Below are 11,624 nucleotides of genomic sequence, written 5' to 3'. Positions count from 1 at the left end.
TATATACGTCCCAGGGCTAAAGTGATATGTTACAGCAAGTCCATTTAGCTGAAAATACATTGTTGCACACTTGACACTGTAATTGTCCGCTGGGCATTGGAGACCAGAGTCTGGTAAGCATATAGCTGGAATCCTACCATGATAACTCACATTAACTGTCCACAGCTGACCATTTAGCAGGGGGAGGGAGAGGAGAGTCTCGAAGCGTGGTGTGTACAGATGACAAATCAATATATTGGATCATAATATATAAAGGAGAGGAGATATGTGCAAAATGATGCTCCATTAGGGGGCCATCAGCAGAAACACGAAATTGGGTAGCATTCGTCCAGATTGGCAGATTGATGCTCAGTACATACTGTAAGGCCCCTGACCCACCTCCTGCCTCTTTATTGCTCCTTAGAGTAAATCTCTTTGGGAATATTTGTGAAGTGTATTTGGTGATTGACAAAGTTAATTTGACGCTGTATGGAGTCATATTATTAGTGAATCGTTCATTTCAAATCACTCCCATAAATTAAAGAATTTGAATAACATGTACTACCAAGGTTTAGTGCCTCGTCACACCTGAAAGCACCTGAGAGCTACTGTCCTGCTTGTTTTCCAGATATCCTTGCTGATTACCTAGATCAGGTGTGTTCAGCCAATATGCAACTGGAAGGACAGGAATAACTGGAAAACATGCAGGACAGTAGCTCGAGGACCAGGGTTGGAGACCACTGCCCTATATCCCTATACCATGTAATATTTTTTGTGGTCATGGTTATGATGGTCTCCTAACTTTAATGCAGTAGTAATTTCTACCCAAAACCTGACTTTTCCCTAATCCTAACCAAGTCATTTTCGTCCATTCTCTATGTTTTACTGCTTATCAAGAGTTCGGTGATGGTGGCCACAGGTTCAGAAAGGTAGTCCAGGTGCTTGACTCCCCAGCAAGGTTTTCCAGCCCCTCTTGTGGCATTCCCATGTCAGGATGAAAAATATGGTGTCTCTCCAGTGTGTTCTGTGTATATCCCTGTGCCTCCTTACAGTTTCAAGAGCCCTGAAAACCTTCACTGGAAGGTGTCCAGGAGGCATCCTGATGAGACGCTCGAAACACCTCAGTTGGCTCATTTCAACACGAAGCTGTAGCTCTATTCCAGGTTGCCTCTGTATATCCATACCTTATTCCTAAGGCTTACCCTATAGAGGAAAGTCATTTCAGCTGCTCATAGTCAAAACCTCATTCTTATGGTCAGTACCCAAAGCTCAGGTCTATACATACAAGTTGGAATGTAGATTAAGTGGTAAATTGAAAGCTCTGCCTTCTGGCTCAGCACAAAGGTTTAGTACAATGTAGCATTACTACTGATGCTCCACCAATCTACCCGCTATCTCACACTATTATACCAACATTTTCTGCATAAACCTAATCAAAACGTGAACACGGCCATGTAAGATCTGTTATAATTTCCAACAGTAATTAGGGACATTTTTTGGAGACAGAGCACCAGATGTCAAAAAAAAAGTTGGTGGTCTATAGTCAATATGTACAATCATCCATATTAACATAACTTGATCTGTATCCATCCGTTTTGGTCTCACAACTGACTTTTTGTGGAGTGGTCTATTCTCTGCCAGAGCAGATTTTAGAAAACTCACCGGTCCAATGCAGCTGATATGACAGCTTCCTCTCCAAGACTGGCATATTGTCAAGGTTTTGGAATTTCCTTATAAGAACTAGTGTGCTTGTCCTTTAAGCTTTAACAAAGTTTTACAGCTGATTTTTCCTCTATCAAAATGATGCTGTAAGAATGCAGACATAATTGCCCATTTATGAAACGCCTTCGAACTTAACCACACTTCCTCCTGCCTGCTAACACCTGGGTGCGACCGATACAGTAAAGCAATAGGCTGCAGGAGAAAAGCCTCATTGTCACCTTTTTTTGTTTATATCCTCTTTCCCACTAGGATCCATCAATAATTACACGCAAACTCCCTCTGGCTTAAAATCCTTCTCACTCTCTCCCTTTCCTTCTCTCCTTTGATTTTCTCTTGTCTTCATGTCAACACAGTCACATCCCTTGGCACCAACAGAGCTATCCGCTGTCGCATCCTCCCTCCCTCTGCCCTGTCCCATTACAATGACAATAACAGATAAGAATATTTATTATGTTGGCTCACCACTCCCCGTTCCTTCAAACATCTCTCAGGGGAGCGGCTCCTCACTATCACACTCAAAAGCCTCATTCAGTTAACAGGAAAAAAAAAAAAACACACACATCCACCCCTGGCCTTGATGCTTTCCTTTATCAGTCCAATGAAAGGAAAGCCAGAGCATGAAGGCGTCTCATCTCCACTGCTCCTTTTCTTCTCTCAACTCTCCCTCCCCACTTTTAATTTTCATCTCTCTTTTCCTACTCATTTCAGAAAAAGGGGAAGGAAAAGAAGGAGAGAGGGAGGGTGCGCAAATGAGAGTGGGACGCTGGCTTGTGATAACTGCCATGCAGAATGGACATCTCCCTTGTTTATTGGCTTTTGAAATTCAATCCATTGTCTGGGACGGGAAGTGATAAAGGGAGTGGAAATACAGACGCTCTTATCATGCCAGCTCAGTGAAAGGAACTTTTTTTCCCCTCCTCCAGATGCCTCCGTTTGTTGTGGGGTACGTTTGTTGTATGCGCATCGCCACATCCGAATAATGGTTTCTGAAAAATGCATTCATTCAGCTGATTATTTGGACCCGGCTATGCCACTTACTATTGTGCTGCATCGTTGTGTGTAGTCATCACATTTAGAGGAGGCACACAATTGAGAGTGGTCACACTTGTCTCATAGGCTTTTCCCTGGACGTGTCATATTTAAAGGTTGGAAGTGCTCTTGTTCCCAAGATACAAAGTATGTACAAGTCTGCGAGTATTGTGGCCACTCTGCTGACCACACTGACCTTTCAGTGCTTTTGTAGTCTTGGATTAAATATCTGACTCATGTCACTGACATCTGCGGTCATCTCAGTTGACTTTTATTCTGAGTTGTTCCAATTTGGATGTTACCTTCAACAGACAGTGTATTTTGATTAGGTCAATTCAATATCAGATGCTCACTGGATGGCTGTTTCTAACTAATCAGAGTTTTATCCACATGCAAGTTGTTACATCTGAAGCTTAAAGGTGAAATTAACAGAATCATATGGCATGATAACTCAACCTGTGCAAAAATACTGTAGCAATTCACCAGTTCACATTAATACACAGATATAACACAGCTGCTTCTTAAATCGTAGCAAAACCAGTTATACAGTATACTGATTATGTAGTAATGTAATTTCTGTCTGAGTTAAACACTCATCTCTGCATTGTAAACAAAACATGCTTCTAAATCCTTATCTCTAAATACACTAACTTCTTTGCTTTTAAGTAATGTACAGAAAATGCATTAAACAAATGCAGATGTGGAACTAGTTTTACATTAATAGCTTGAACAAAAATTAAAAATTGAGAAATTTTAATTGTACAATTGGGGACCCATGTCATGGAGTCGAAGAGGGTTAGGGTTACGTGAGCGATGAGATTAGCTGAGCTATCTTGCAGCTAGCAAGCTAATCTGCTAGCAATTTCACTGCTGACTGACCACCAATGGCTGCGGAACTTACTGTACAATTACAATGAAAAAGTAAGACAACCCAAATGTTGTTTGGTTTATCACTCAAATGTAAAGTAATTTATATTTAAATGGTCATTAAATGTGGTTCATAAAATCTGATTTCCAAGGACTTGCATTGTCATATTTTGCTTCTGTCATGATTTTGTTAGCGTATTGATACCTTCAGCTGGTTGTCTTTCATCGTAAAGTCACCAACAGAAGTATTTACATATGCAATCTCATTTTATCAGCGAGACATTAGAAAACTGTGGACGTTCAGAAAAAATTAATTTAATTTTTGACTGATTTAAACCCTTCTATCAATGACAGTGAAACTGACTCTTTTACCTAATTAAATTATGCATATCATTTTACTCTCATATACTTAGTGGATTATTACTAAAATAGCTATTATGCATTATAGGTATATTGCATATATCATATTGGATTTAGGCAAGTTTAAATATAACAGAATAAATAAAATTCTTCTTAATAAAGTTTATGCAATCCTATCCACATACAGGCTATATCTTGTGGTATAATCAGTTACTGATTTGATGATTGATTTGATTTGAATAAACCATTCACCTCTGGGAATCAGAAACTGAAGAACAATACACAATACAATTTGTGTGTTTTTTTTTAAATAGATATTCTTGTAAATGTATCATATACAGCATTCAGTTTGCACTACAAAGCACAAATTGAAAAGTGAGAAACAGTCAAAAACTTTGTCACAGAGAAAGCTCCAAACTGCTTAAATCAAACAGGACGTAAAGTATTACCAAAAGCTTAGGTTTATTACCCAGCAGCCTTCTGTACTTCATTCAGAAGGCAATAGTGAAATTTTGTTTACTCCTTCCCAGTGACATTACTCCCATGGATGAGAAGATTGTTAATGTCTAGCACTAATCTATAATTCAACATTTAGTGATGGTGTGTTGGCCCAGCTTGCCACCTACTGGCCCCAGAAAAGTCTCAAAGGAACCCTAGCAGGCAAAGTAGGTTTGAGTGTGAATCATACAGTTCCTGTGTAAACCAAAATAGCACAAAGAAGAGAATCATTTACCTGTTTAATTGTCTGCTATTCTTTAGATAAATTACCTTTTACAAAAATCTGAACATAAAAAAGTCTTTTCAGGGCCCACGCTGAAAGTGAAGTGATGTGCCAAAACTAAAAAGTATCAGTGCATTAAGTCACTCTCCACAGCCTGACTACCTGCTATTCCCTCCATCTCTGCTGTGGGGCTCTGTCGCACAGGAAATCACACCCCACTTTCTCTCTCTCTTCCTTTCGCCTTCCCTCCCCTGTACCTTTCCACTCTCTTCTCCACTCCCCAATTCCTTTGTCATCCATCCCTCTGATCCTTTCTCAGCCAACAGGGACACTTTTAGCTTCTCTTTCTTCATGCAAGTCCTTGACATGTCACACTTTGCATTACTCAACGATCAGACTGACCGGACATCAGACTATGAAATATGATATGCAGTGACAATGTGAAATATTTTCAAGCTTTAAATCATCTTAAACTGTGTTTTCAGAGACTTTCACTGTTGAAAATGAATTAAATGGCTGCAGTGATGAAGTGGTAATTTTGGTTTATATAAAATTACAACAATAATAATAATTAACTTCAGCTTATCTGTGTAGCACTCTCCCATACAACATTTAATCACACCAAACAGCCAAATACAGTACATAAGAGTGACGATAAGCATTTGTAATGTAATGGAGCTTTATATCAAAATCCGTTGACATCCTTTTGTGGGCACAAGGTATAGCATCATGCTAGCATAGAAAATGGTACAGTGTTAAGAAGACTTAAGTATTAATTACTCTGTTAAGTACATAGAATTCACTGTCTATGCCAGGTCAGCCTCTTGTGTTGAAGCAGGCTGAGGAATTAACAGAGGGCTGCATTAATCCCTTCTTATTTTCCACATCAGCACTAGCGCATCTAAAAAACATGGTCCATTCAAGCATTAATTACATAAAGTTCAGCGATGTGTGTGCGTGTGTGCGTGCGTGTGTGTGTGCGTGTGTGTGTGTGTGTGTGTGTGTGTGGGGCCATTTGTTTTCCAGACGGCATGAGCGGTGAAACACATTAATCAATTAGTCTTAGGTGATAAACACATGAAGCGCACCGTCACGTTTCACATGGGATTCCCGGGTTTCAAGGTTGCTGCTGTCCACTGACTAGCGTATGCTTTGTACACACACAAACACACACTGCAGTGTACACCCAGACACACACAGATCCAATTAAAACCATTGTTGTGAATAGATCTGATTCCATTTCAGTGTGGTTAACAGTCCTTCATGGATAAGTAATGAGCTGCTGCCAACAGAGGGAGAGCTCTGCAACTCTTTAACTCCAGCTCTGCTGCTGGACTGCAGCAAGACTCCTTCAGGAGTTACTATGGTGATTGTTACTGTGTCGCTCTATGACAGCAGGACTGAGTGTAACTATAATGAATTGAAACACTGCCTACCACAAGTGAACAGTTAGGTGCTGGAATGCCACTCAGTATTGCAAAATAAGTTGTAGAAATGTTGATTTTCTCAGGTGAAAAGCCAAAGAATTAAAGAAATTTAAGAGGACGATTTGGTAACCTCTGTTCTATGGCAGACGGCCTAATTAATGTAATAATAATAACTAAAAGAAAAAAAAAACACTTTTTATTACCTTTAGTATTTCATAGCCCAATAAAAGCATAAAAAAAGGATAACTGATTTGTATAAGCAACTTGTAAGAGCATATATCAGCATTTCAGCATCACTTAAATGATCTACATCTGACAATGCTTTTAGGATAAAAAAAAGTAACAAAATAAAATTTAGGAATGCATCCAAAATCACTTCCTGGACCCTAGACTTGTGTCTTTTGTTGTTTGGACAGACTTTCTACTTTGCCTTTCTTGATCTTTGCCAAGTCTCTGTTTAAAAATTAGTTAGATATTGGAGACAGTCACTGATACAATTTTATATGTGGACTGGGAATTCAATATTGGTTAATATACAACATGTGATATAACTATAATATTGCTGGTTTAAATTTCACACCCATACATAAATGCTTCCCTTTGCGCCAGCTCATCAGACCTCTGCTCAATTTGGGCGTGGATACTGGTAATTGCATAACTTCACCAACATGGGGGCTAATAATAAGAACAATAATCATTTAAAAAACGTTGTATATGATACAACCCTTAATTACATTGATCATTTTTTTACCAATCCAGATTGCAAGTCTGTGCATCAGTACAAATCGTTTAATCTTCCCATCCCTACAACAGATGTACTGACAGAATGAAAAGCACACAGGAGCAAGAATACATTGAGGGTATGGGATGTCTTTGTACACCCCTGCCTGAAGTTCAGGGTCCTGTTGAATACAACAGAGCCATAGTTAATGTTTTTAGTAACACCTGTGCTTTTCCTGCTGCGATGAGTCAAAACGTCTGCTGTGGAAAAGGCCTCTAATGGTGCAAGCTGTCCTTAACTGGTGTGACCAAAGCAGCAGAAGGGTGAGGAAGATATCAATCAAGCCTGCACGGTCCTGAGAAGAGGGATACTCAGAATTAAAGTGAAAATACCTGTGTGCATGGTCTATGGTTATGGGTAGGGCAGGGTTACAATTCAGGTAGAGACATGCAGCAAACGAAATGACGTATGACACATTTGTGTCAGTGTGGCCTGAAATTCTGCACGGTTTCTATCACATGCCTGATGGTGAAAAGTGAAAAACGATAGGACTATAAAATGAAGACAATAGGAAAGAAAAGAAAGGAGAGTGAGTAAGTGCGCACCATTAGTGCAGAAGAGCAGTTTGTTATTGTCTCAGCGACCCTGGGGATGGACCCTGCCTGGAAAGAGTACATTTTCAGCCAAGCTATCGACAGCAGAGCCGTTAGAAAATAAGAAAATAGAGCAGGACAATCTCCTCCTGTCTGTCTGTCTGTTAGTAGAGATAAAAAAAATGTGACTCAGGCTGCGTGTGTGCAGTGACTTTTCCTTTAACATATTTTCCTCTCTGTGCCTGTCGGAGCAGCAGGGCCACTTTGATCAGAGTGTTATCTGCACCGCTGCGGCCTAATCCGTGTATTTGCTCCAAGTCTTAGCTGGATCACCATGCTCAAATCAAAGCACAACAGAGTCAGACCAGGAGAGGACGGAGACATGTGGGACACATGCTTTCAAACACTCACTGTCATACTGTATGCACACACTTAAAAATAAGGGTCACAAACCAATATTGATAACTGAAGTTGGTTGATCAGAGTCACAAATACATCTAAACGCACAGAAAAATCAGTCATTGAATAAAAATTGCTTTTTAAATAAAATCTTATTTGCTGCCTAACTTCTGTTTCAGCAATAGGAGTTAAGCATTAATGGCATAAATAATTTCATTAACAACTGTTTACCACAGTAATGCTTGGTATGAGTCTGTATCAAGAGACACTTTTAAAAAAATGTTTTGTCTAACCCAGATTACAAAGCACTGCTAATTACAACACAACTGCCTACGCTACATTATAAGACAATCAAAAGATGATTTTGTGTAGCTCCTTACACTCAACAGTTCCCAGTAATTTCTACACTTTGCATCCTAATGACACTCAGAAGTCATTAAACCGTCTCCCACCAAACAGTCCTGTGGATTATTTTGCTATGAAATAAAGTAGCTAAATAGCTTGAGCCCTATGAGGATTTAATGAATATTTTTGCAAAGCTCCAGTTGTGTCATTGACCATTTTAACATTCGTAAACATTTGACTGTTGACTATTTCACAGCTGGTATTCACTCATTCATTGGCAGGCATTAACCTGTTCTACAACCTTGAATTAACTTCATACCAGCTGATTTTGTCCTCTCACTTGAGATAATGGTCTAAATAAAGGCAAACAAAAGAAAAAAAAAATCAAGGTCTACAACATTACTAAATAGTAAATTAAAGAGCAATGACCAAAACAAAGTCATTTAGCAAACAGTCTATAAATGCTGTAGACGTGTGGCAGCTCAGATTATTATATCAAAGACTTTGACTACAAATCATTTCTGGAGTGCCCTCCATTTAGTAGATAATCCCATACCCTTCTGTGTGACCTCCCAAAGGAAGCAATGCACATAGGGAGATAGAAAAACAAAGAGAGGGAGAAAGCAGAGCTAGTGAGATAATGAAATAACTTATGGAGATGTGCCCCTCTCCTAGAGTAAGAGAGTGGGTGAAGTACAGAGACAGAAAGGTAATTGCTCTGGGCTCATTCTACCTCAAGTTCAGGTCAGAGTGAGGGTATGGGATGTCTTTGTTTACTCCTCAAGACCTCTTTCAGCTGGAAACAGGTTTGTGAATATATTAACAATATGGTTATCAATAATTCTGGGAGGGAAGAGTAGAGTTGGGGATTTCCTCCGTCAGTTAGTCAATTACACTGAATATTCCATGGTCAGCCAGTCTTATCTGCACTACTACAAAATAATCTATATCTAAAAAGTTATTACACCTCAATATTAGAGAAAAGCATGGCAGACCAAAACCTCTGACTGTATAAGAGCCTAACAAAGTCATCAGCAGGTCAATTAGTTCTACTGACATTATTAACAATGTTTTGGTCCACAGACTAACCATTCAATCATTTAAATCTTCACTTTTGATTCTGAATTATACCAAATGAATTGAAACATCATTAAGTTAGCACTAGTGACTTGCAGAGTGAAGGATTTTTGCATCTTTCATTTACACAATTCCCACACTAAAATTCTAAATATTCTGATCAAGTCTGGACTTATTCCATATTTTGGTTATTGTCAACAAATACTAAAAGAACAAAGCCAACAGTTCAGCGTCTCAATTCTTTCCAACTTGCCACCAGCTGCGTAGCAAGGGCTTCATACAATGCAAACCTCTCAGGTTACAAATACATATAGATTCTTTTAGATCCCAGTAATCATAAAACAGCAGGCACTGGATTCTTTTAAAGGTTACCTGAACAGGACTGCATGTGCTGCGGACTACTTTCCTCCGAGAATGAATACACAATTAGAGCTCTAATGAGTACTTACAGCAGGAGGACATTGTTGTCAAAAAAAAAAAAAAAATCTAATCAAATCTACAATGCCTATATCCTCCATGAGATTTTGGACCATAGTGGAGCTTCATAGCATAGACAGCCTTTGGGTGCATAGATAAACAACCTCTTGGCAGGTTTTAGTCTTTTAGGTAGGATTTCTTAGCCTCACATGGTTTGTGTTGTTGTCCAGTAATGTTCTTCTATAATAAGAAACATACCTGCAAACTCAGAAGGTGTGAAAAAGGTGACGAACTAAACCCCTGTAGGGGGGTCTGAGGGTATACACCCCAGGAAAATTTTGTGATCTTAACATGTAAATTAAGCATTCCGGTCTAGTGAAGAGCTATTGCTGGTGAGCAAAAACAAAACTCGTTTTTTTTTTTTATCTTTTTGCCTGGACCAGCCTTTCAAGGACCTGTTACCTCTTTGCCATGTGCCTCTTTAAGGCTACACTTTCATGGTCATAAATGTTTGTTAAGGCTAACCTCAAATGCATCTGTGCACGTTAAATGATCCACCAGAGCGGGTATTTCATCACTCATTAAACTAGACACCAGTGTGTCTTTTCATTATGCGTTTGTTTTCATGTCCCTCATTTCTTACAACAATGAGGTGCATTAAAATCAGATAACAATAGAGATGCAGTGGAGATAGCTTTCCAAAAATTAATTGCTTTGAACTGAGTGACACTGTTGGCTAACATTAACACATAATTCACTGATGTTAGCTGACACGCTAACAAGCAGACAAGATTTCCATTATAAAGATAAACATGCTGGAAAAGGTGATGTTAGAGAAACGGATCACGATACACTAGGAATGTTAAGCTACACAGCATATTATATCATTGGCAGATAACGAGACTTACCTCCAAACTACTGCTGATGTTCAAAGAAGTAACGTAGCAGGGAAAAGTTGGTAAAGAAGACTACGCTGTTGTCTTGATTGTAATTGGCGGAATGACAACGTTCGATGCGTTCCACCAAAGATGTTATATTGTGAAGAAGATAGCTGTCCACACCCATTATTTCTGAAAGTCTCGTTTCTGGGAAATGCCCCCACCCCCAAAAACAACTTTTCGGATCTACATGATTCATGTGAATAACATATTTTGATTTTTGCCCAAAACCAACTAGTTTGAATATATGAATGAAGAAATGTATGAAGAAAGGTTTTATAATAATTTTGCCTTGGATGGACAAAAGGAAAACTTGGCATGGTTACAAGATGTCAGAAAAACAACTTTCTACTTAGCCATTTGAACATCTGACCAGTGCTGTGTTTTCCTCAGTACAGTTGAACAATTAATGTTGAATTATTACAGTGACTAAATACCATGAATAATTCTAGTCACACCTGTTGTTGGAAAGTGCTTCCTGGTGGTGATGAGAGCATTGTAGACACAAACTTTGATGCTGAGCTTCCCTGTGAGACTTCCATGTTAATAAATGCGATCTCCTGCCAAGCAATACTGCTTTAACTCTATGTATTATGTATGAGGCAAAGGAGAACGGCACTAAAAAGGAGGAATCATCTTGGCACACGTAAGTGCCAGAATCCAATCTCAGCTCCATTAGTGCAGGACAAATCCTATACAGTGAGAAGGGGTCTCCATATGTTTCCATGAGGGAGCTCAGGAAGCCATTATGGAAATGAAAGGGGACAAATCACACGATACAGATCACTGGGTAAACTAGTAACAAAATCATGGAGCAGTATACTGTTGACGGGTAAGCTCAACAAAAGAAGGCTGAAACCTGCAGACTTCTAATAAACTCTCACAGTAAGGAGAGTATGAGAATTCCATTAGGTCACATTTGTGTTAGCTTGTATCTACAAATGATGCTGTTTTGTTGTTCTGCAGACTGGAGATTAAAGCTCCTTTATACTTTTTAATAGTGCTGGCACCTTCCAAGTGTTTAGCGGC

This window comes from Mastacembelus armatus, chromosome 5 (assembly GCF_900324485.2).
Source record: "Mastacembelus armatus chromosome 5, fMasArm1.2, whole genome shotgun sequence".
Lineage (NCBI taxonomy): Eukaryota > Metazoa > Chordata > Actinopteri > Synbranchiformes > Mastacembelidae > Mastacembelus > Mastacembelus armatus.
This window is presented reverse-complemented; position numbering follows the sequence as displayed.